This window comes from Emys orbicularis, chromosome 4 (assembly GCF_028017835.1).
Source record: "Emys orbicularis isolate rEmyOrb1 chromosome 4, rEmyOrb1.hap1, whole genome shotgun sequence".
NCBI classification, from domain to species: domain Eukaryota; kingdom Metazoa; phylum Chordata; order Testudines; family Emydidae; genus Emys; species Emys orbicularis.
Genome location: NC_088686.1, coordinates 89,942,534 through 89,965,030, shown reverse-complemented (window position 1 = coordinate 89,965,030; position 22,497 = coordinate 89,942,534).

The window sequence follows — 22,497 nt, the reverse complement described above, 5'->3', positions numbered from 1 at the left end:
ACGTATTTTTTATTAGCAACTACACAGTTAGGGGATGAAACTGGGACGGGGGCTTGGGTGAGGCGGGAAGGAAAGGACTTATCAAATTTTTGGGAATGAGAGCCTTCTGTTACTTGAGCAGTCTGCAGGGGTGGAGTGACAGTTTTCACGGCCCCTGCCGTCCCTCCTTCTTGGGACTTTGGGTGAGAGGGGTATGGGACTTTGTGGCGGGGGAGGGCAGTTACAGATAGACTGCAGCGGGGCTCTGTCCTCCTGCCTCCAGTCCTGCAGAACATCCACAGGCGCCGGAGCATGTCCGTTTGCTCCCTCATTAGTCCAAGCAGCGTTTGAGTCGCCTGCTGGTCTTCCTGCCGCCACCTCTCCTCCCGTTCGCTGTGTGATCGCTGGTATTGCGACATGTTCTCCCTCCATTGGGTCTGCTGGGCCGCCTTGGCTCGGGAGCAGCCCATAAGTTCTGAGAACATGTCGTCCCGTGTCCTTTTCTTTCTCCGCCTAATCTGTGCCAGCCTCTGGAGGGGGATGCCGGGGTAGGTCGGGAGACAGTCGCAGCTGTGGGATGGGAAAAAGGGAGTGAATTCCTCACAAAGATAAATTTTTGTGAACAATGAACATAGTCTTTCTCTGTGAACAAGACCATGCACAGCACCTATCACATGCGCACTCAGGACAAGGTCGAATTTTCGGCCTTCGCATTCAGTGCCTGGGGTCTTGCAGTGGAGATCAGACAAGCGGGGCAGGACAGTGGAATTCGGGTAGCAGGCTGACATGGTAAGCCGTAGACTTTTGGCTGCTTAAAACGTAAATTATAGCAGTGCCCTCCTTTCACGTTCAAAGCAATGCTCCTAGCGTTGGCCACTTCCTGCTGCCGGCAATCCGGCAAGCATGAACTCTGCCCCTGTCCCACCCCCTCGCGGCTGTCCCAGGGAAAGATCCCTGTATGCTGCCCCTCTCCCGCCTCCACCGCGTGGCTGTAAACCGCCGGTTACAGTTATGTAAAGGAACAGGCAAGCAGTCCCAATAGTAACATTCCCCTAATTCTAAGCAGGTCACCATGAGCGACATCACTCTGCTGAGGATTTCTGAGACAGAGAAAGAACGCATGCTGCGTGAAAGCCAGCAAAAACCAGGGCTGTATGCCGCCATGCTCTGCAAGGCAATGATCCCAGAGTACTTGATGATAGCCTGGCGCGGAAAAGTTTCCTACCACGGTGGACACAATAAGGCCGCTCTCCCCAGGAACCTCATGCAAAGGCTTTCCAATTACCTCCAGGAGAGCTTCGTGGAGATGTCCCATGAGGATTTCAGCTCTATCCCCGGACATATAGACCTTATTTTCCAGTAGCTGCACTGGCAAGTACTAAAAAGTAGAGCGCCTAGGGCAAACTAATCATGATAAACCGGACATTGTTAGATTCTTTTGCAGTAGTTGCACTGCCAAGGACTAAAACGTTAAGCGCCTAGGGCAAACTAATCATGAAAAACCCATTGTTAATATTCCTGTTCTGTTCAAAATAAATGTTTACATGTTTAAAACACTTACCGACTGATCCTTCCCCTGATTCAGGGTCCGGGTTAACACCTGGGGAGGGTTGGTAGGGGATCTCCATGAGGGTGATGAAGAGATCCTGGCTGTCGGGGAAATCAGCGTTGTAAGCGCTGTCGACTGCCTCGTCCTCCTCATCTCCTTCCTCATCTTCCCCGTCCGCTAACATCTCCGAGGAAGCAGCCATCGACAATATCCCATCCTCAGAGTCCACGGTCAGTGGTGGGGTAGTGGTGGCGGCCACACCTAGAATGGAATGCAGTGCCTCGTAGAAACGGCATGTCTGGGGCTGGGATCCGGAGCGTCTGTTTGACTCTTTGGTCTTCTGGTACCCTTGTCTCAGCTCCTTGATTTTCACGCAGCACTGCGTTGCATCCCAGCTGTATCCTCTCTCTATCATGGCTTTTGAGATCTTCTCGTAGATCTTTGCATTCCGTCTTTTCGATCACTGCTCCGAAAGCACGGACTCATCGCCCCACACAGCGATGAGATCCAAGACTTCCCGACCAGTCCATGCTGGGGCCCTCTTTCTATTCTGAGATTGCATGGTCACCTCTGCTGGAGAGCTCTGCATCGTTGCCAGTGCTGCTGAGCTCGCCACGCTGTCCAAACAGGAAATGAGATTCAAACTGCCCAGACAGGAAAAGGAATTCAAATTTTCCCGGGGCTTTTCCTGTGTGGCTGGTCAGAGCTTCCGAGCTCGGACTGCTGTCCAGAGCGTCAACAGAGTGGTGCACTGTGGGATAGCTCCCGGAGCTATTAGCATCGATTTCCATCCACACCTACCCTAATTTGACATGGCCATGTCGAATTTAGCGCTACTCCCCTTGTTGGGGAGGAGTACAGAAATCGAATTTAAGAGACGTCTATGTCGAACTAAATAGCTTCGTTGTGTGGACGGGTGCAGGGTTAATTTGATTTAACGCTGCTAAATTCGACATAACCTCCTAGTGTAGACCAGGCCATAGAGAGCTTTTAAAGTGTAGATGTCAAGGTGCTTTACAAAGGAAGGAAAGTATCATTTCTCACATTTTACAGATGGAGAAAGTGAGTCATAGAGAAATGACATGACTTACCTTAGGAGGGTGGGTGCATCGGTGGCAGAGAGAGGAACAACAGAGCTCTAGTATTCAAACTCTCAGTCTAGTGCCCTATGTGCTGGACCATGTTCCCCTCAAGGATAAGCTCTAATCCACCTTTGCACACATCTGATAGCTTTTTACAGATACAGTAGAACCTCCGAGTTACGAACACCAGAGTTATGAACTAACTAGTCAACCACACACCTCATTTGGAACCAGAGTATGCAATCAGGCAGAAGCAGAGACCAAAAAAAAAAAAAAGCAAATACAGTACTGTGTTAAACATAATCTACTAAAAAAATAAAGGGAAAGTTGGAAAAAAAATTGACAAGGTAAGTAAACTGTTTCTGTGCTTGTTTCATTTAAATTAAGATGGTTAAAAACAGCATTTTCCTTCTGCATAGTAAAGTTTCAAAGCTGTATTAAGTCAATGTTCAGTTGTAAACTTGAAAGAACAACCATAATGTTTTGTTCAGAGTTATGAACATTTCATAGTTACGAACCTCCATTTCCGAGGTGTTCGTAACTCTGAGGTTCTACTCTAATTCACATTACAAGATCTGGTCCAATCTCTTCTATGCTTACTCTCATATTCAGTTGCCCCATCTATAACAAACACTATAATTCAAAACAGAATTCTGTGGGAATGTGATGGGGTGTTCACCCCACAACAGAAAGGAAGGGGTTAAAAGCAGCCTAAGGAGGCTGCACAGAGAGAAGCCAATCAGAGAGAAGCTGAACAAAGCAGCCAATCCAGGGTTCAGCAGGCTCACATAAACGGGAGATGCAGGGCAGAGCAGGGTCAGTTGCTGCTGGTTGCCCAAGGAGAGATGACTGTGTTCTTAGCAGGCTGCAGGAAGGTAGCACTTTGGACAAGGAGTTGCTGACAGGGACCCGCGCAGCAAGAGGGAGCTCCAGGCTGACTCCTGAGACTTGCTGGACCTGTGGCGAAGTGACCCATGGAATTGAAGCGGAGAAGTTAAGGAGAGGCAGCAGGAGGCTGCTATTGACAGGGTCCCTGGGCCGGGACCTGGAGTAGTAGGTGGGCCCAGGTCTTCCCCTCTTGCTACCGGGGAAGTGGCTGGACTATAGATACTCTCTCCCTCCCCACCACGCCTGGAAGGAGAAAACCACAGATCATGACACATCCGGAGGGCCAACTCATAAAGAGGATGCTGCAGTTCCTGGACTGAGGCAGGTCTGCAGGTGAGGGCGGTGGGAGAGGCAACTACAGGAGGGGGTGCGCTGGCTGAGATAGCTAATCCCCAAGACGGCCAGCAGGAGGCGCCACTTTGAGTGAACTCACCAAGATTTGAAACTGCACTTCCAAATACATAAAATTCATAACTATAATTATGAGACTTTCAGCAGTGTTCTGTACATCCATATCTTCCAGCTCTATGGTCAGGTAAAATTAATTCAACTCAAATTACTGCTTAGAGGGACAACTGTGCATAATAATACACTAAGTCCCTAAACATATCAACATGAATTTTACAGCTCTCTACCTGAACATGGAACCTTCTTGAAACTGGGATCAACTCAACCAGTGCAAACACTGGCTTTCCAGTAGTACACTTGGGGTTTGAAATAATACAACACCAACAACTGCTGGTCACCAATGGCTACATCCCAAGCACAAACAATGCTTATTTTGTTCTTGCCACCATTCTGGGTGTGATTGATATTGAAGGCCTCTGTTTAATTCTGCCTATACAGTTTTTCAACGGGCTTTTTTTTTTTATGTTCATTGGAAAAAAACATTTTCTGCCTGTGAATAAATCATTCTAGCAAGTTCTGCCTCTGTTCTCCTCTGGGAATCCTTTTCATCCTCAAGACTGTCAAATTATTTCTGGCTTTGAAGTATAGTTTAGCATGAGTGTCACTCTTCATCTTTACACATTTGTTCTTTGAAATACAATTAGGTTTGTGAAAGGCCAAATGGCCTAAATAAGTTCTCCCTGCCATGAGGGAAGCATTGCTGGCCAACCACAGAAGCTATGGCTACATTACAGAGCTTATAGCAGTACAGCTGCACCAATGCAGCTGCGCCGCTGTAGCACGGCTAGTGCAGATACTCTAAGCTGGGGTGGCCAAACCATGGCTCGCAAGGCACATGTGGCTCTTTAGCCGTTAAAATGCGGCTCTAGGAGCCCCCATGCTCTCCCCCATCCTCCGCCTACCAGCCTGGGGGGCGGGGGGAGCTCGGGACCTCTACCTTGCAGCCACATGGTGGGATAGGGGCCTCTGCCCAGCAGGGAGGGGGGATCTCAGGGCTTCAGCCCTGCAGGGCGTGCCTGCCGGGGATTCAGCAGGAGCAGGGCTGAAACCCCAAGCCCCGGCAAGTGCGCCCCTGCTCTTGAACTTCTGAAGATTGTCATATGTGTCTCAGCGGGTCAGTAAGTTTGGCCACCCCGCTCTAAGCCAATGGGAGAGAGCACTAAACTTATGTTGCTCAGGAGGGGTGGCTTATTCACACCCCTGAGCAACATAATTTATACCAACTTAAGCTGTAGTGTGTACATAACCTGAGATATCAAGTGGTATTATAGATGATTGCTAATATCCTGAGTTGCCTGTAGGGTGAGTAACAAATTTATAGATGCCACTATGACTTATTTGATATAAAACGTTATGAAGCACTGTCACCAGCTGCAAACTCAAGTTGCCAATGGAACAAGGAAAATTTCAGAAGAGCAGCTAGTACCCAAGCATGTCACCCAATTCAGTACAAAATGTGATTCACATCCACACTACACATGGACATTTTGGAACCAATATCTGAAGCCAGACATATTTTGTTTCTCTATGTGGTCCTTAATTCAGATTGAATCCTCTCTACTTTTTATTCCCAGACTAAGGTCAGAAGGGACCATTACAATAATCTAATCTGACCCCCTGCATAACACAGCACTCTGCCAAAGTTCACAGGCCAAAGTTCACGGAAGGGCCACAACTATGAGGTACTTAAAATTAACAAAAGAAACCCATCACATTCCTCTTCCCCAGGTGTTATTCCTCAGCCTTTTAGCATAGCACAGATTCCTCCATGAAGGTCTGTTCAAAGTCCAATAAAACATAGGTTTCCCCTTCCCAGAGATTCTCCTCCCCTGCCCTCCCTTCCAGGCTTTCTTGGTTCACAAAATCTTTCAGTAGAAAATCTGTGTCTGAGTCCAAACAAATATTTAAGTATTATCTCCTTTCTGCCTAGGTTTTCTGGGTTGGTGACCTGAATCCAAATGAGGGTCCAATTCCATTGAATTATCTCAAAACAAATTGTTGAATACAATTTGTTGGCACAGACCTTCCTCCAAAGGATGTGTACAAAAGACTTTGTGGATCTAGGTTCTTCCGTTCTCATGAAGAGACTTCTCCACCTTCCAGCTTCTATCAAGTCTTTCCTTCTTAGGGAGTGTGGCTATGTAAGGACTCTCATTCAAACATGCCTTGCCAGGCTGACCCATTAGCCCATGACTACTATTTCCAGTGTTCTCTCTGAAGTGAAGAAGAGTGGAACTCCTGTCCACCCTTCTCCTGGGGACTCCTGAAGAGAGCCAATAGATTTGGTTTCCTTCCCAAGCCCTCCTTGAGGCCACCGTCCTTTTCATCAGCAATGACTTCTCCTGTCCTGCAGGTCTGATCTTAATGTGAAACCCTTGGAGTAAGACAATATTGTAGCATTACCAATCACACACATTCAAAAATCATGAATCACTCCCCACCCTAACCCACACCCTCAATTTTGGGGTTTAAAAATCACAAGAGTTAAAAATCAAAACAATGTATTTCAGATGCTTTGTTTACTGTCTGTTTTTTTAATATTTAAGGTACATGTAGGTCATGTGTTCAAGCTTTGTTCCACAACTATGAGGGGTAGAAACTGACATTTTCTATTTTTATGAAAGCTGACATGCTCATGAATCCAAGACCTGGGGCTTGAAGAAAAGCATGAAATGAGATATGCAAGAAAATCATGAAAGTTGGCAACACTTTGCCCCAGTGCCTTCCTCGGTCAGCTTTAAAGAGTCAGTATACCCCTTACACTTCCACTGAAACCTCTGTTCACCCTTCTTTGCCTTCTGATTACAAGTGTCTTATCTCTTCCCCAGCTTTGTAAGTTGCTCTCTCCCTGGTACAGGGCAAGCAGACATGGGTTATTGAGACTGCTTTTCCACACAACAGCACTTCCCCAGAGGATAAAAACTGACCTGAACCCTCTCCCAAAACCTAAGCTATGACTTTAAAAAAAAAAAAAAAACATGTTCAGAAATGTTCACATTACAATTTTTCTGGCCTGACTGGAAACAGCCAAATAAATAATCTTATGAGAAAATGTCTTTCCAATCCAGTTTTTTCAAACCACAGAAATTCTAAGAACACACAAAAATCCAGACTTTTGGGTGCTCATTCAATGCAAATAGTTTGAGGTTCACTCAGTTTGGTTTTGTTAGTTTAAAACTGGGATAGGTCTTGAGATTCAACAATATAAACAATCAGTGAATCTTTTCCAAGTCATGTCTAGTTAAGTTTCTGTGCTGGCATCAGCTAATTTTCTACTGCTCCCATTGGAGGAAGTATGTTAATGTAGTTTGGAACTTTTAATTATGTAAATATTTCTCTGTGACAACACTTGCTCACAATTATCTTGTATCATGGAATTTCACGTTGTCAATTTACCATTAACGTTCATTCCTTTTTCAAAGCTCTGGAAATTAATGCCAATCCTCATTTCATAGAGTTGTAAACTCATTTATGAACTGCAGCTCCCAGACTCACAGTTGATAGGAATGTAGAATGTAAAGGATTAAAGGTCACATTAAAATAATTTTTTTAGGTCAATTTGGAATAAAAGGTCTCTCAGATAGCACCAGGACAATATAATAATGGCTTGAGACCTCAACACACCACTCCCCTGAGCACATAATGCACTCAACCTTGTTGCACTCTAAGGAATAAAATGTATGCACTATGAAAACAGAAATGAGTGGTCTGAAGTTTGAGCCAGAATATTATACTGTACTTGAAAAATATGTTTGTTTATTTTTAAAAAGGGATTATTGCTGGAGAGTGCAAAGTATTTTATTTCTACACCTTTATTTTCTTTTTTTAACTATAACAGGAATTTGTGGCAACAAACAAGCATAACAGGTTTGCTCAAATTCTTTGTATGTGTGTGGAATTGACTGTGGTGTTTCATGTCCTGGTTCTTTTAAGAAGAGAGGCACAACAACTGCTTTGATTTTTTTCCCTCTCCTTTCTGTTCTGTTTGCAAACAGAAATAATAAAGATAATATTAATGGTAATAAAACATGAGTTCAGCCTCAGAGGTGATAGAATAAATATATTTCATTTACAGTCAGCATGTGTGAGAATATGAAGACGATCCTCAATTTTCCAGGTGCTATTTGCATAGACCACTGGGCAGATGCACCAAAATTGCTATGTTACTGGAGACTATGTCACTCACTTGAGATTTTCTTTTACCCTTTTGTCTATGAGCAGAACAAGATAATTGATGCGGTTATAAGAAGAAGAAGAAAAAAGCACCACAAAAGACAAGAGCTCAAAACTATTTTAAAACAGTTTGGTTGAAGCATTCATAGAATAATTTAGCTAGCATGGGAAGGGCTTTTGTGTTTATTTTTTATATCTCACAATGCCCTTTGAGAGGATGACACTGATAACTTAACACCAATGTGCCCTGTTATCATGTCGTCATTTTTTGCTTTTGTTTTAGTATTTTAAAGAATTTAGATCTCAAAAACTAAGTGCTGCAATTCCAATTAAAAAAAACCTCTTCTGAGAAAGGAGTAGATCGCATCAGAGAAGAGGTTGTGTTTTCATGGGCTAGAGTGGCATTGATTAGCCCTCAGAAGCCTTTTCATGTGTGCATTTTTCTCTCTCTCTGTTGAACTACCGCTCTTTGAACTATGTCAGTGGTCACCAATTTTCTTCCCTTTTATTTTTTTCTTAGTTTTAAGGTCCTTCAACCACTGCAGATAAGATTTTTACCATTGGATTTAATGAGAAATAGGATCAGGCCAGTAATGTGACTTCTCCTTGAGAATGCAAGTTACATGTATTTCAAACTACTGAATGGTCATTTAAAAATAAAGGGCCAGGTACTCAATGGCATTCTGTCTGCTTTGTGCTGCACAGACAATTTTAATCAACTGGAAATCTGTCCTAAAGGGGCATTTAGAGATTCCCCTGTCTTAGCCAGCACTATGCCTCCTGTTACCCACTTGGTGTAGGGAGTAGGCAAGATGGGTTGTGATGACCAGTGGAACAGACTACAGGGTCCCAGCAGTTGAAACAGCTTCTGGAAAGCCCAAGAATCAGGCAAGCAGAAAGGTGGCATAGATCTACCTTTCTTTACCTCCTTAGATCTTGTGCTAAGTACAGACTTGAACCTAAAGAATGCAAAGATTCCATTATCACAGGATGGAATCCCAAGGATAATCAGTTCTACTCAACCCTCTAGTCATATCATATAAGCTACTTTAAGCAATCCTGGAGGCCTCAACTTCAAATGACACAGTGGTCACCATTAGAAAGTCATTACTTACTGCACCACAGTGTCTCAGATGCAACTATTATTATCTGTTATAAATATAGGGAAATACTGCCTTATATTATATAAATACTGCCTGATACATCTTAGCTAGGTCATGATGTGGCACTTGGGATAAATTTTGGCTTTTCAGTGGCAACCCTTGAATATGACTTCTGCCAACAGCAAAGGCATTTATGTTGACTTTCTGAATAACAATTGCAAGCTACAAGTTTCAAGTAAGGTCAGTGTAATAATGTTTGTTTTCTCTGTGTTTTGCTTATTAGTATTCACATGTGATGGCTAAATAACATTGAGGACAAAAAACAAATTTACCAAACCAAAAACATTCAGTGTTAAACATTTAACTCCTTACATAGTAGTCCCCATTGTATCTGTTCATTAACACTAATACTCTACACATTTATAGCATCTTCCATCCAGGCTCTCAGTGTATTTTACAAACATTAATGACTTCAGCCTCATGACTGTGAGCTAGTTAAGTTTTATTATACCTACTATACAAATGGGGAAACTGAAGCATTCAAGCCCTTGTGCAGTCAAACTCTTAGTCTCTTAAACTTATTAGCCTAATTCTGCTCTCAGATACATTGGTGTAAATGCAGTTGAGTTACTCTGGATTTACACCATGGTATCTGAGAGCAAAAGTAAGCCCAATGTAACAGCATCTATAAAACCTAGTTTGGTGGTCTTTCAGATATAAAGACAAATGCACAATGGAAAAGCAAGGTGTGCATTGTGGAAAATAAAAAACAAGACTATTTTCTGAGGTCTTGAGCAAATGTCACTGATTCTCACTCACTTAACAATGCTTAATTATTTATATAAATACTAGAATAAGTCCTTTGCCTCCCTTCTAGTCTCATAGATAAATAATTCCCAGTTTTTTACCTTCACCAGAAGCAATTATCTTAACATTAATAATCAGGACTGACAGTGCCCTGAAGATAAGTGTGCAAAGAGCACCTTCTATCCACATTTCCCCCACAGAAAGGGGATTAAGCTATGTTCCCTTCCCTTGGACTCTGAAGAAACCTCTCTCGGGACTGGGGAGCTGCATGAGGATACAGGAGGCCAGTGGGTGGGCTGGGGGCAAGGCAGAGGTGAAAGTAAGCCGGTACGAGCCGGTACGCTGTGCCGGACTGGACCAGCTTCCCCAGCAGGGATTTAAAGGGCCCGGTGCTCCTGCCACTGCAGGAAGCCCCGGGCCCTTTAAAGTGCAACCAAAGCCCCAAGCTCCAGTGGCGCTTTAAAGGGCCCGGGGCTCCAGCAGTGGCAAGAGCACAGGCCCTTTAAATCCCCACCTTAGCCTGGCTGCCGGAGCCCCAGCGACAGCAGGGCTCCCCTCAGCGGCGGAGCCCCGGGCCCTTTAATTCGCCCCTGAGCCCCTGGCTCCCAGCTGCCTCTGCAGCTGGTAGCTCTGGGGTGATTTAAAGGCCCTAGGGCTCCCAGCCACATCGGAGCCCCAGGGCCTTTAAATATTGAAAGGCCCCGCCTCTTCCGGTTGAGGCCATGACCCCACTCAGGACTCCGGCCTACCGGTAAGTCCTTTAAGTTATTTTCACCCGTGGGGCAGGGCCAGGGAGTCAGCATCATTCCCACTATTGTTCTGCCCCCCCCACCTCCTAACAGCATTTAACACAGCTCATGGTGGCATTTCAGCAGCCCTTCCTCTATGGTGGGAATCCCCTTTAAGAAACATCTCTAAAGGTAGCTACTAGAACTTTGCCACAGCAATTCAATTGTAGCTATGCTCTCAAGGGACCATCAGGGAATGGCACTCAATGTGGAAGCATGGGGCCTCCTGCCAATCCCCTGGAATCTGAGAGTGACCTCCATGGTCTGTTCCAGAGTGAGGGAAACCCTCCCCACATCAACAGGTAGGGATGAATCTCCAGGAGGAAAATCTCCCGGAGATTTTAGCCCCCTCACTGGAGGTTTTCCCACAAGAGAGGGTGACTGAGCTCAAAGTAACTTAACAAAAGCCTGAAATTCAGTTCAAATTAAAGCTGATGTTTAGAACTAGAGGTGGCTGAAAAATCTAGAAGTAGTTTTGGGGGGAAAAAATCAACAACTCAAACTTGTTTTCATTTTGCAGTGTTTGAAATGGAACTGTTTTTTATTTCCATTCACAATATTTTTCTTATTGCAAAAATAATTGAAAACATCAAAAACATTTAATAGATTATCAACCATTTTAATTTATGAAAACAGTTTGCTTCGATAAATGATTTATTTTACATTTACTGCAAAACCTGATTTTCAATACACAAAAATGGCCCAAACCATTTTGATAACATTTTCAATAAAAAATTAAAAATCAACAATTTTTGACATTTAATACAAAATGTATTTCCCAAAATGGCAATTTTTCAATGAAAAGGCTTTGTTTTGTAACTTTTTTGATCACCTCTACTTAGAACCTTAAGATTCCCACTTTCATTGTCCATTACCAGTTAGTTCAAAGGCAAGGACTGAGCATCGGACTTGACCTTAAATTTTCAGGCATTAGTCAATGGGAATGGGATCCTTAAAAATCTATTAAATTGGTAGTGGGGATGTTGAATGTATTTTAAAAGAGCTGGAATGGGGTTCCTCTTTGAAAAAGATTGACACTCACCACATTGACATCTCCTTCCACTTGCAAACTCCTACCAGTACCAACATAAAAAAAGGAAATTAATAAAATCTTGGGGGAAGAAGTGGAAATCAAAACCAAAAAAATCTTACCTCAAGCAGAGTTTTGACTCGGTAAAAGGGGAGGTGCCAGAGACTCCTCTAAGTTCACTATTGCTACTGATTTTACATGGAAGACACTCAGATTTTACGGGGATGTGCAGCAGTATAAAACCCTAAGATTAATAATATCTATCCTTATCTATTATCATCAATGTGGTAGAGATTAGGAGTTGCAGTCTTGGGCCTGGACCTACATGATATACAAACACAGAACAAAAAGAATGTGCCTGCCCCAAAGAGCTTAAAATCTAAGTATAAGTAAAGAGACAACATGTGGAGACAGACAGACAGACAAGGGAGTTCAAAAAAACCAAGACAGACAGGGTTTTAACTTTCAACAGCAGTGCACATTGTTCTTACGAGAAATCTTTGCTATGGTGGTGTTCACTGTTGAACATAATGCATTTCCAGCTTGAATGGTTAAACCTTATTCTAAGATTTAAAAAAAAGAGAGAGAAAAATTGATATTTCCCCTTCCTGCTGTCTAAAATCCATCTACAATCAGTTACAATCAGAATATAATCCATAGAAAATTAAATCAGACCACTTGTTGGCTCATGTAGGTGTATAGAATAGGTAGAACAGTAGTGTGATTACAGAGTATTTGCCTCCAATCAAAAAAATCTTTTTAAGAGTTTAATGTCTCTGAGCACTATTCTTGAAAACATTTCTCTTTGTTCCCTCAGGTTAGGGTACAGTTCAAAGGGGTGATGCTTGCTAGATAAAAAAAATGGACTAAGTGTAATAACAATAATGTGTGCTAAAATGTGTTGGATGTAGAGTGCCAGAATCACCAAGAATTATTGTACATGGTCCACTCCAATACAGCCATTGTCTTCAGGGCCACCCACTCCAACAATACTTCTGGTGTATAATATAAAGTATGCACGATAAGAAAGCAACATATCTTTGGAGCGCAGACCATTGTTTCCTAAAATGAATGGTTTTCCATGTGACAGTTTCAATTCTGCCAAATTGTTTAGAATGAAAAAATAAAGATAATAAATAATTTAATGGAAAAGGAGTTACAATTTATTACTGATAAAAACAAAAGGTCTCTGTCAAGGTTGAAATGCAGTACATTTCCACACTCAGCAATAAAAGGTTACACTGGTACAAGATTAAACCTGAGATGCTCAGTGCTTATAACTCACTCTTAAGTCAAGAATGGCTTCTGCACTTCTGAAAAATCACACCATTTTCATGTAAGCACCTAACACATGGATTTAGATGCCTAATGTTATACAACCTCATTTGAAAAATATGGCTTGCATCTCATCTGATGATCTAAAGCAATTTACAAAGACATTGGATAAACTTCCACAATTTCAGATGCCCATTCAGACTTCTTTGGTCTAGAAATCAGAGCATCCTTAATGCATGTGCTTTTGAAATTATATTTACGGAGGGAAATATAACATCCATCTGGTGTTGTTCTTTTCCTTCTTTTTCCTCTTCTTTCTTTTTTACATCTTAGAACCGAAACAGCATCCTCAAAATCATCCAGATCTACGCTCCCACAAGTGCATGTGAAGCTGATGATGTGGAAGAATTCTATCAGGAGCTGGAGGAAACCCTCACTCAGAGTTCCACATATACGATTGCGATGGGAGATTTTAATGCCAAGGTTGGAAGAGGGAGAGAAGGCGAAAAGTTCATAGGAAGGTACGGTATCGGAGAACAAAACGCACGAGGAGAACGACTAGCTATATTGGCAGAGACAAGGAGAATGTTCATTGGTAACACCTGGTTCCAAAAGAAGGCCAACAGGAGATGGACTTGGATCGCACCGAACATGAAGACAAAGAATGAAATCGATTACTTTCTGATCAATAGATGACGCTTTGTGCAGGATATTTCAGTAGTGCCATCATTTAACATCAGTAGTGATCATCGCCTACTGAGAGCCAGACTCACGTTCACTGTGAAGGTGGAGAAAAAGGCACTGTGTATGGCGAACAGAAGGCACCAACCAGTAGCTTTCGATGAGGAAGGAAAACATTTCCAGGGAAGACTGGAGCCTCCTGGATGACTGTGACGACGATTATGAGAACTCAGCAAGAGACTGGAACGGTGCATTAAATCAGCTGAGCGTGAAAGCCCAAAAAGAGCTAGTGGAAGAATCTCGGAGAATACAAAGACCTTATTGCAGAAGAGGAGGAAAATGAAAAGAAATGGGAGTGACAGGCTTGAGTACTCCCTTCTCTGCAAGCTCATACGAATGAAGCTGAAGGAAGACTTCAAGAAATTTCGAACTGAAAAGCTGCTAAAGGCTGCTGAAGATCATAAAAGTCTCAAAAAATGCAAATGGGAACTGGCGTTGCATAGGTCATCATTATTGGCTTTGAAGGACAAGGATGGAGAATCAGTAACCAATCGAACAGAGATGGAGGCATTCTGCAGGGATTTCTATACCCAGCTCTTTGCATCCCGTATAGACATCCCAATGCCATCACTTCAACAAACTGATGAACACATACTCCCGGTTCTCATCAGCGAAGTCCATCACTCAGTCCATCAAATGAAAGAAGGGAAGGCTCCAGGCAAGGGCGGTCTGACAAGCAGAAGTGCTTAAGGCGGGAGGTCAGGAACTCTGGAAAGCTCTCATCCAAAGGTTCAGCCATTACCTGGAAATCCAGAAGATACCGTCCAGTTGGAAAGAGTCCAATACCATCTTGCTGCATAAGAAAGACGATCAAGAAAATCTAAAGAACTATCGCCCGATCTGCCTGCTTTCACATGTCTATAAGCTGTTCACCAAAATAATAACAAATCGACTGTCGCGAAACCTGGATGAACAGCAACCTAGAGAGCAGGCCAGTTTTAGAAGAAATTACAGCACGATAGACCACATCTTCACTCTAAACCAACTACTAGAGCATACAAGGGAATACAAGTTCCCTTTGTGCATTGCCTTCGTGGACTACAAGAAGGCGTTTGATAACATGGAGACTAACACCGTTCTTGAAGCTCTTTCAGAACAGGGCATCAGCAGAAAATATATCACATTATTAAAGGAAGCAAACTCTGGCTGCAGCACGGATATATCGCTGTTCGATACTCCCTCCGAATCCCCATCGAGAAAGGTGTGAAACAAGGAGATACAGTTTCACCAAAATTATTCACAGCCTGTCTTGAATTGGTCTTTTGACGAGCAGACCTGAAAGGTGGGATTAATATCAATGGCGAGCGGCTAAACCATCTCAGGTTCGCAGATGATATAGTGCTGATAGCTGAAAATACAGTCCAGCTTGAGAGAATGCTTAAAGAACTGAACGCGAAAGTCAGATTAAAAATGAACCAGTTGAAAACAAAATATATGAGATCAGATGTTTTGCCAAGAACCCAAATAACTCTTGGAGGAGAGCAGATCCAAGAGGCCGACAAATATGTTTATTTGCGCCAGGAAGTCAACATGCGCCAAAATCAGAAAGGCAAACTGTCGCTCAGAAAAAAAGCTGGATGGGGCGCATTCAATGACACCAGGGACATCCTCCAAGGAAAGACCAGCAAAACAACTCATGCAAATCTTTTTAACTTGACCATGCTTCCAGTGATGCTATATGACAGCGAAACATGGTCGCTGATGAAGACTGAAGAACATCAACTGTCTGTCACACAGAGGGCAATGGAACGAACATTTTTGGGCATTTCGCTCCGCAATCGCATCCCCAATGAAATAATTAGGCAGCAGTCTGGAATCCGAGATGTTGTTGTCGAAAGCAGGCTCAGCAAAATGCGGTGGGCAGGACATGTGGCCCGACTCAGTGACAACAGATGGACTGCAGCTATATCTGAGTGGTATCTGCGAGAATTGAAACGGCCACGCGGTCGGCCTCCAAAGAGGTGGGATGATCTCTTAACAAGGAGATATGGACAAACATGGCGAAGGATGGCCAGAGCGAGAGAAGATTGGAAGACATGTTGTGATCGGCTCAGTCTTAACCGATGAAGGACTGACAGTCTACGCAGAACATGTACTTGTTCATGTGCTGGTTTTCCCTCCCTTTCTTTTGTGAATAAATGCCCCACATCATCACCTCTCTCTTTTCTTAAATAAAAAATCCTCTTGCAGACTGCTAGTTTGGTGGAAACTCTTGCCAAACCCCAAAGCTGCAGCCAAAGTCTTAATTGACAGAGCTTCCTCCCACCCTCCTGCATTTCAACCTTCAAACCATTCAGCAGTCTTCCTTGACCCATGTCCCTTTAAACCTGAAAACTCTGAGTATCTAACTGCTTTTAAACCAACCCATGAGTGCATAAAATTTATTTAAGGGGACTAGTTTGCTCAGAAGATGACTGTAGTGATGAGCTATAGAAAGTTTAGGAGCTAAGTTACAGCTCAGGCTGTCAGACACCAAAGGCCATCACTATCTGACTGATGTTCAGTGTTCTCTGTGAAGGGAGTCAGTCCAGTTGCCAACAGAAAGGTATCCACATCACCAAACCACTGTCACAATGGGCACAATTTGAAATTTTTAAACAGTATTGCTCATTTGTATTATTGATTAAAACCTAAGAAGAGAAACCAATGACATCATGGGCATGTAAACTATACTATCCTCTCACCCCCTCGAGTGTGAATCCTGTGGGACAGAGGGAGGGACACCATCATCAAGGCATTATGGGGAAGCTAGCATATTATTGTATATACTTCACTTCTTCTGAGAATAAGAGAGGACTTCACAATGGTTGTCACAATGGCAAGAGTACTAAAGTCACAAAATAATAGAAAGTAATTTTCAGGTGGCACATCCCTGCTATCAGTTATTAAATGAGAATAGGAAATTAAAGATAGGTTTGTATAGGGTCCGATCAATATACCATATAATAGTGCAGTAGATTCAATGTGAGTTTCCCAGCATTTCTGTTGAGATCACAACACATTTATTGTAAACAAACACTGAATATTTCAGTAAGTGTATATCCAAATTTCCCTTTTAGCTCTTAAGACTAGTAAATTTTCTTCAGGTTTCTTCATTATCATTAGAAATCCTATTGATACTACATTGTCTTGCATTCTTGAATTAGCTTTCTATCCCAAGGTTATTTCACCTTGTCCCTGTGGATGTTAGCTTTGAAGAATTATATCCTAGATGACAGTCTAGCAGATGGGGTGCCACTTCTGGATCTGTCATTATTTTATTTACAGTCTCCATTGCCTTTATTACGACAGAAAATTAAAATCAAATCTGAAGCCTGCCATCATAATAAAATAAATCTTTTCATAGGGGATTTTCTGCCAGAAGAGAAGGCAAGAGAAACATCCATTGCAGTCAGCATATGTTTGTTAAAGAAAAATCTGGATTCCACAGGACAGAATCCTTAGGTACTTGTTTAACCCAGCAAAATGATGAATAGCAACAATAATTCACTTTACAAGCAACAGACAGAGCTATGGACTGTTATATTTTTTGGCTCTTCCGAACTCTTCAATTCAGTTTCATTAAGCACTTGTAATTGTAAACTTATCAGGTATAGCAATATAGATTCAGGATTACATTTTCAAAATCTACTTTACACATTCTCAACAGCACAGCCACAAAACTTGTCATGAAATCCTGAAACTATGCATAATGGTAATTATTTAACAAACAACCCTGATGGACAGAATTTCTTACATAGTGAGCCCTGAGAATTAAATAATAAAATAATCAAAGCTGTCAAGGTAAAGATCTGGTCAATGGTGGAATGACCAAGTATACAGCCAGTCTGAGTATCCCAGCCTTTGCCACAAGGGATATCATTGATTTAAGATACTAACATGGGAGCAAAGACTTTCCCTGGGATTGACAAAAGCACAATACCTTTAAATTCAGCAATATTAACCTTTTTGAGCAGAGGCAGAACACCACCTTCAAGTCATTAGGAATGAGATTAGTACACCAGATGGCCTGGAAGAGTCTATGCTGCCACGGTACAACAATACTCTCACCTGGTGTCAGCAAGTCAGGGGTGATGTTACAAACTGCTGGTGTCTTCCCAGACTTCAGTTTATGGACAGTAAACCAAAGCTGCTCTTGGTTGAAGAAGGGTGGCTCTACCAGAACTTCCTGTCCCATGTCAAGCAGAAGAGGGAAAGTGAATGATGGACAGTTAAGGAATATCTTGAAATTATCTTCCCATTAATACCACTGATCTTGCAGTCTATAGCTGATGCTGCCATCTCAATTCTTTATTCTGTATGAGCTGGAGCCACCCTTCCCCGCAGACACTGGAAAGTTAAACAGAAGGTGCAGAGATCATGCCTGGAGGCAGCCTGCTCTAAACTGGCTGTCGGGTCCACACTAACCCCCCACTTCGAACTAAGGTACGCAAATTCAGCTACGTTAATAACGTAGCTGAATTCGAAGTACCTTAGTCCGAACTTACCGCGGGTCCAGACGCTGCAGGCAGGCTCCCCCGTCGATGCCGCATACTCCTCTCGCTGAGCTGGAGTACCGGCGTCGACGGCAAGCACTTCCAGGATCGATCCGGGATCGATTTATCGCGTCTAGACAAGACGTGATAAATCGATCCCAGAAGATCGATCGCTTACATCCGGACCAGGAAGTAAGTATAGACGTACCCTGAGTCGACTGCCAGGATTCCTTATCTTTCTTAGACAATGACTTGATGATATTACGAAGTCAAACCCATCTGCACCAGTTCAGTTTCAGCAGCTTTTCTGGTACAGACATATTATTAGGATGGAAAACCAGCTAATTACAAAGTGCCTATACTAAGGAATGCTGCTACACAGTCAGAAATCATGTGGGGGCACAATAGGATCGCCAATGATAAACAAAGACTGATCATCCAGCCAGACCATCATAAGGACCTAGCTAGGGATTGATCTGGGTCGCACTTGATCTGCAACGGGGTTATGTCCTTTGGGGATGTGTCAGGATGACGGTGAAGTTGAAGAGAATCAGTGACTAGCTTTACACAACATGGCATTGTTAGGGATGGCTCAACTGCTTTAGAAAAAACAGGACTCCAAAGCTGACTGCAGGATCTACCCGATGAATGTTAAATGCTTCTGTGTTTACAGTCAAGATAAAAATGCATATTTTAACAATGCGTATCTTTCATCTTGAGCCTGAAGCTGCAAAACTTATTCAGGTGCATAGTCATATTGAAGAGGACTACTGCGTAAGAAAGGATTACCCACATGAATATGTACTGCAGGATCTGGCCCTGTGTTCTTCCAATATTTTTGTGTTCCCTATCTTTTGCAATATGAGCTTAATTCCACTCCTGTTGAAATCAATGGCAATTTTGCCCTTGATTTCAGTGGAAGCAGATTCAGTCCTTCAGACGAATTCAGGTGTGGGTAGTCAGTTCTCTTGCTGATATTAAATTATAGTTCTAAAACAGCATAATGGGCTACTTTACATTAAGCATATCCCCGTCTATTACTCCTGCCATTGATCTGCAGTCAGAGATCCCTTTGACTTCTGTGGGAGAGCCAGGCACTGAATGATGGCAGAAATGGGCTGAAAAATGGGTGTGCAACAAAGTCAGGCACATAATAATGTATAGAGAAAGAAAACACATTAAAACTTTCATAGGTGAATAATATATAGGAACAAACACTCCTCCAAACATATCATTTAGGAACGTTTTCTCCCCTTTTCTATTCTCTCACACACAAACATCCCAACTCCCCTTAAGCTTTTCTCCAGTCCTTCTCCCTCATTTTTTCTTTCCATCCAACACTTCCTCCTGCACCTCACCCTTATTATAGACTTAATGCACACACCCTTGAAGCCTGAGACGATGGACATGGTGCAAGGGAGTTCCATTAGGGTATGCTGGAGAATACATTTTCCCTCCCCTCTGTAGCAGAGCCACTCCATAGTCACTATTGCAGACATGACTTTGCAACAGCACTTGGCAAAATTGACCTCAAGAGATAAAAGCAAGTGGATCCAGGTAGGGGTGTTTCCATTAGTCTCCACACTGCTACATACCCAAACAGCCATCCCAAATCTACTGTGCAACCCTACTGTGCAGGTACACAGAGGGAACACTGTGGAGCTGGACTCTAGAGCAAAATCACTGTAGAGCAGACAGAAATCCATTCCCCTCATGGAAACGAACAGCTTCTGTTACAGATAGAATCTTCCATGATCACAGAGGAGGGGGCTGGATTCTCTTGTCTTTAAGAAGGATAATGGAAATTTACATTTTTGATACAACATGAAATATCAGTTCCTCTGGCACTTCTGCAAAAGTGCTATACATAAACTTTCCAGACGCACAGACTGTGAAATAAATGCTTTATCAGCTATGGATTCATGAAGAGAAGCCATTTAACCAATGCAGGGAGAACAGTATATGCTGACTCTGGACTTCCACAAAAATAGACTCATACTGTGTGCCCAAACTGTGTTTCTGCTTTTACAGTTATTGTTATTCCTAAGGCCTCATCCTGCTCCCATTTGGAGTTAATTGAAGTTTTACCACTGAGGCTAATGGGAGTAGGTTCAGAACTGACTAGAAAAAACACTGATGAGTTTGGAAAGGAGGGAAGTGAACTGGCAGGTTTTCTGAGTCAGAGTCCCCTCTCTCAGTTCACACTTACAGTGCTCATATTGGAATGTCCCACCTCTTTGGCAGGATTCTCACACCCTTTTTGGATTCAGTCCACCTGAGATGAAAGCAATAAACTCTTTGGCACACATTTATATTTTTGTAAAGGAGGAGAATGTAACTTTTTTTCTAACACAAAATGAAATAGCCTTTAATGTAATTTAATTACATAAAGTACAGTTAGTGAATTTCTCGTGGTACATGGCCCATTGACTAATGGTAAAATAGAGGCCTTCATAAGCATTCAGTAACAGCACATTAAATTTGAGGCACCTCTCAACTCATAATTCAAACACTCACATAGCACTGGCTTGACACTTGAACAGCTCTAAAATGTGCTCACACACTGCCATAGACTTCTCTGCACAGCACAATTTGCTGCAGAAAATCTTCATCGTAATAGTGTTAATTTCTTTATAACCTCACCTTTTCAATGTCAATGACTCCAGCATCAAGACCCAGTTCCAGTGGCTCTCAGCCTTTGCACTGTACCCCTTTCAGGAGTCTGATTTGTCTTCCGTACCCCCAAATTTCACCTCACTTAAAAACTACTTGCTTACAAAAGCAGACATAAAAATACAAAAGTGTCACAGCACACTGTTACTGAAAAATTGCTTACTTTCTCATTTTTACCATATAATTATTAAATAAATCAACTGGAATATAAATATTGTACTTACATTTCAGTGTATAGTACATAGAACAATATAAATAAGTCATTGTCCATATGAAATGTGTACCCTGTTGTAAAACTAGGCAAATCTAGATGAGTTGCTATACCCCCGGAAGACCACTGCGTACCCCAGCAGTACATGTACCCCAGTTGAGAACTACTGAGTTAGACCATATCCTTCTCAACCACATCCATGCCTTTTCCCACACTGCTCCCATGTATGGTGTACCCTCCTTATTCTGGTCTGTCACCTGCCAAATTCTTGCTCTGTTTATGCAAATCCCTCCTAAGTAATACAAAGACCTGTTGGTCTGTAGGATTCAAAGCAGATGGAGAAAATGAAGCCTAAAAGGTAAAGTGACTTGCCCAAGATCACAGAGGAGGTCAGAGCAGAGTCAGGAATAGAACCCAAGAGTTAGATCTTCATCTTATGCTCTAACCCACCTTTCTGCTCCCTGATTCTGAAGCCAACAGTGGTCAAACATAGTACACTTAAGGGCAACTCCAAATTATGCCAGCAGGAGCAGTCCTATAAAGATCAATCTGCCAATCGAGGATCAGCTGAAGCACTCCAACCGCACCTGAGAGCCTCTTCTCTATCCTATCCTGCCCTCCAACCCCAGGACAGGGAGAGCTGGTGACACAGAGTGAGCTATGCTTGCTTTATGCCACACTAGGATTCTGCTCCTTAGGGGAATCCTTGACCGACCCTTTAAGGCAGTTTCCTGGCTTGCTTTATACTGCCTCATCAATGCAAAGCAAGTAAAACAGGGGCAAGGGATCTGGCCTCAGATTCCCAGTCTAGTGCCTTATCCACTAACCCACACTACCTCAAACAATCTATAGACTTATATCTTCCATGATGCTCTTCAAGCAACATGTCAATAATGATATGAATAATTATAACCTAATAATTCCCTTCTTTGGGCTTGTCTTGGTGTCCTTCTTGTAAGGAGATCACTATCTAAACCACAGGAACTGTCTCTCTTCTGTGTCTTTACATTGCTAACAAGCAAATACTAGTAATAACATTGCTGTGAGACAGGAGGTGTTGTTCTGAATTTAACACCAACAAGGAATATGTTTGTGTAGCTGCCTACATTTGATGTCTGTGTGATTTAAGCTGGTTGTTGAGGGTAATATCCTCCTGCCAATTGCTTCATACTACATGCCCCACTTCCTTCTTGCCATTAGTTGCTTGGCACTAAAGTGATTTCCCAACAGAGTATGGAAAGGACAATAGTAATTTTCAGTGATTGGCCCCACTTCCCCAAAACCCCTCATTTCTCCCCAGGAGGACTCCTCATTC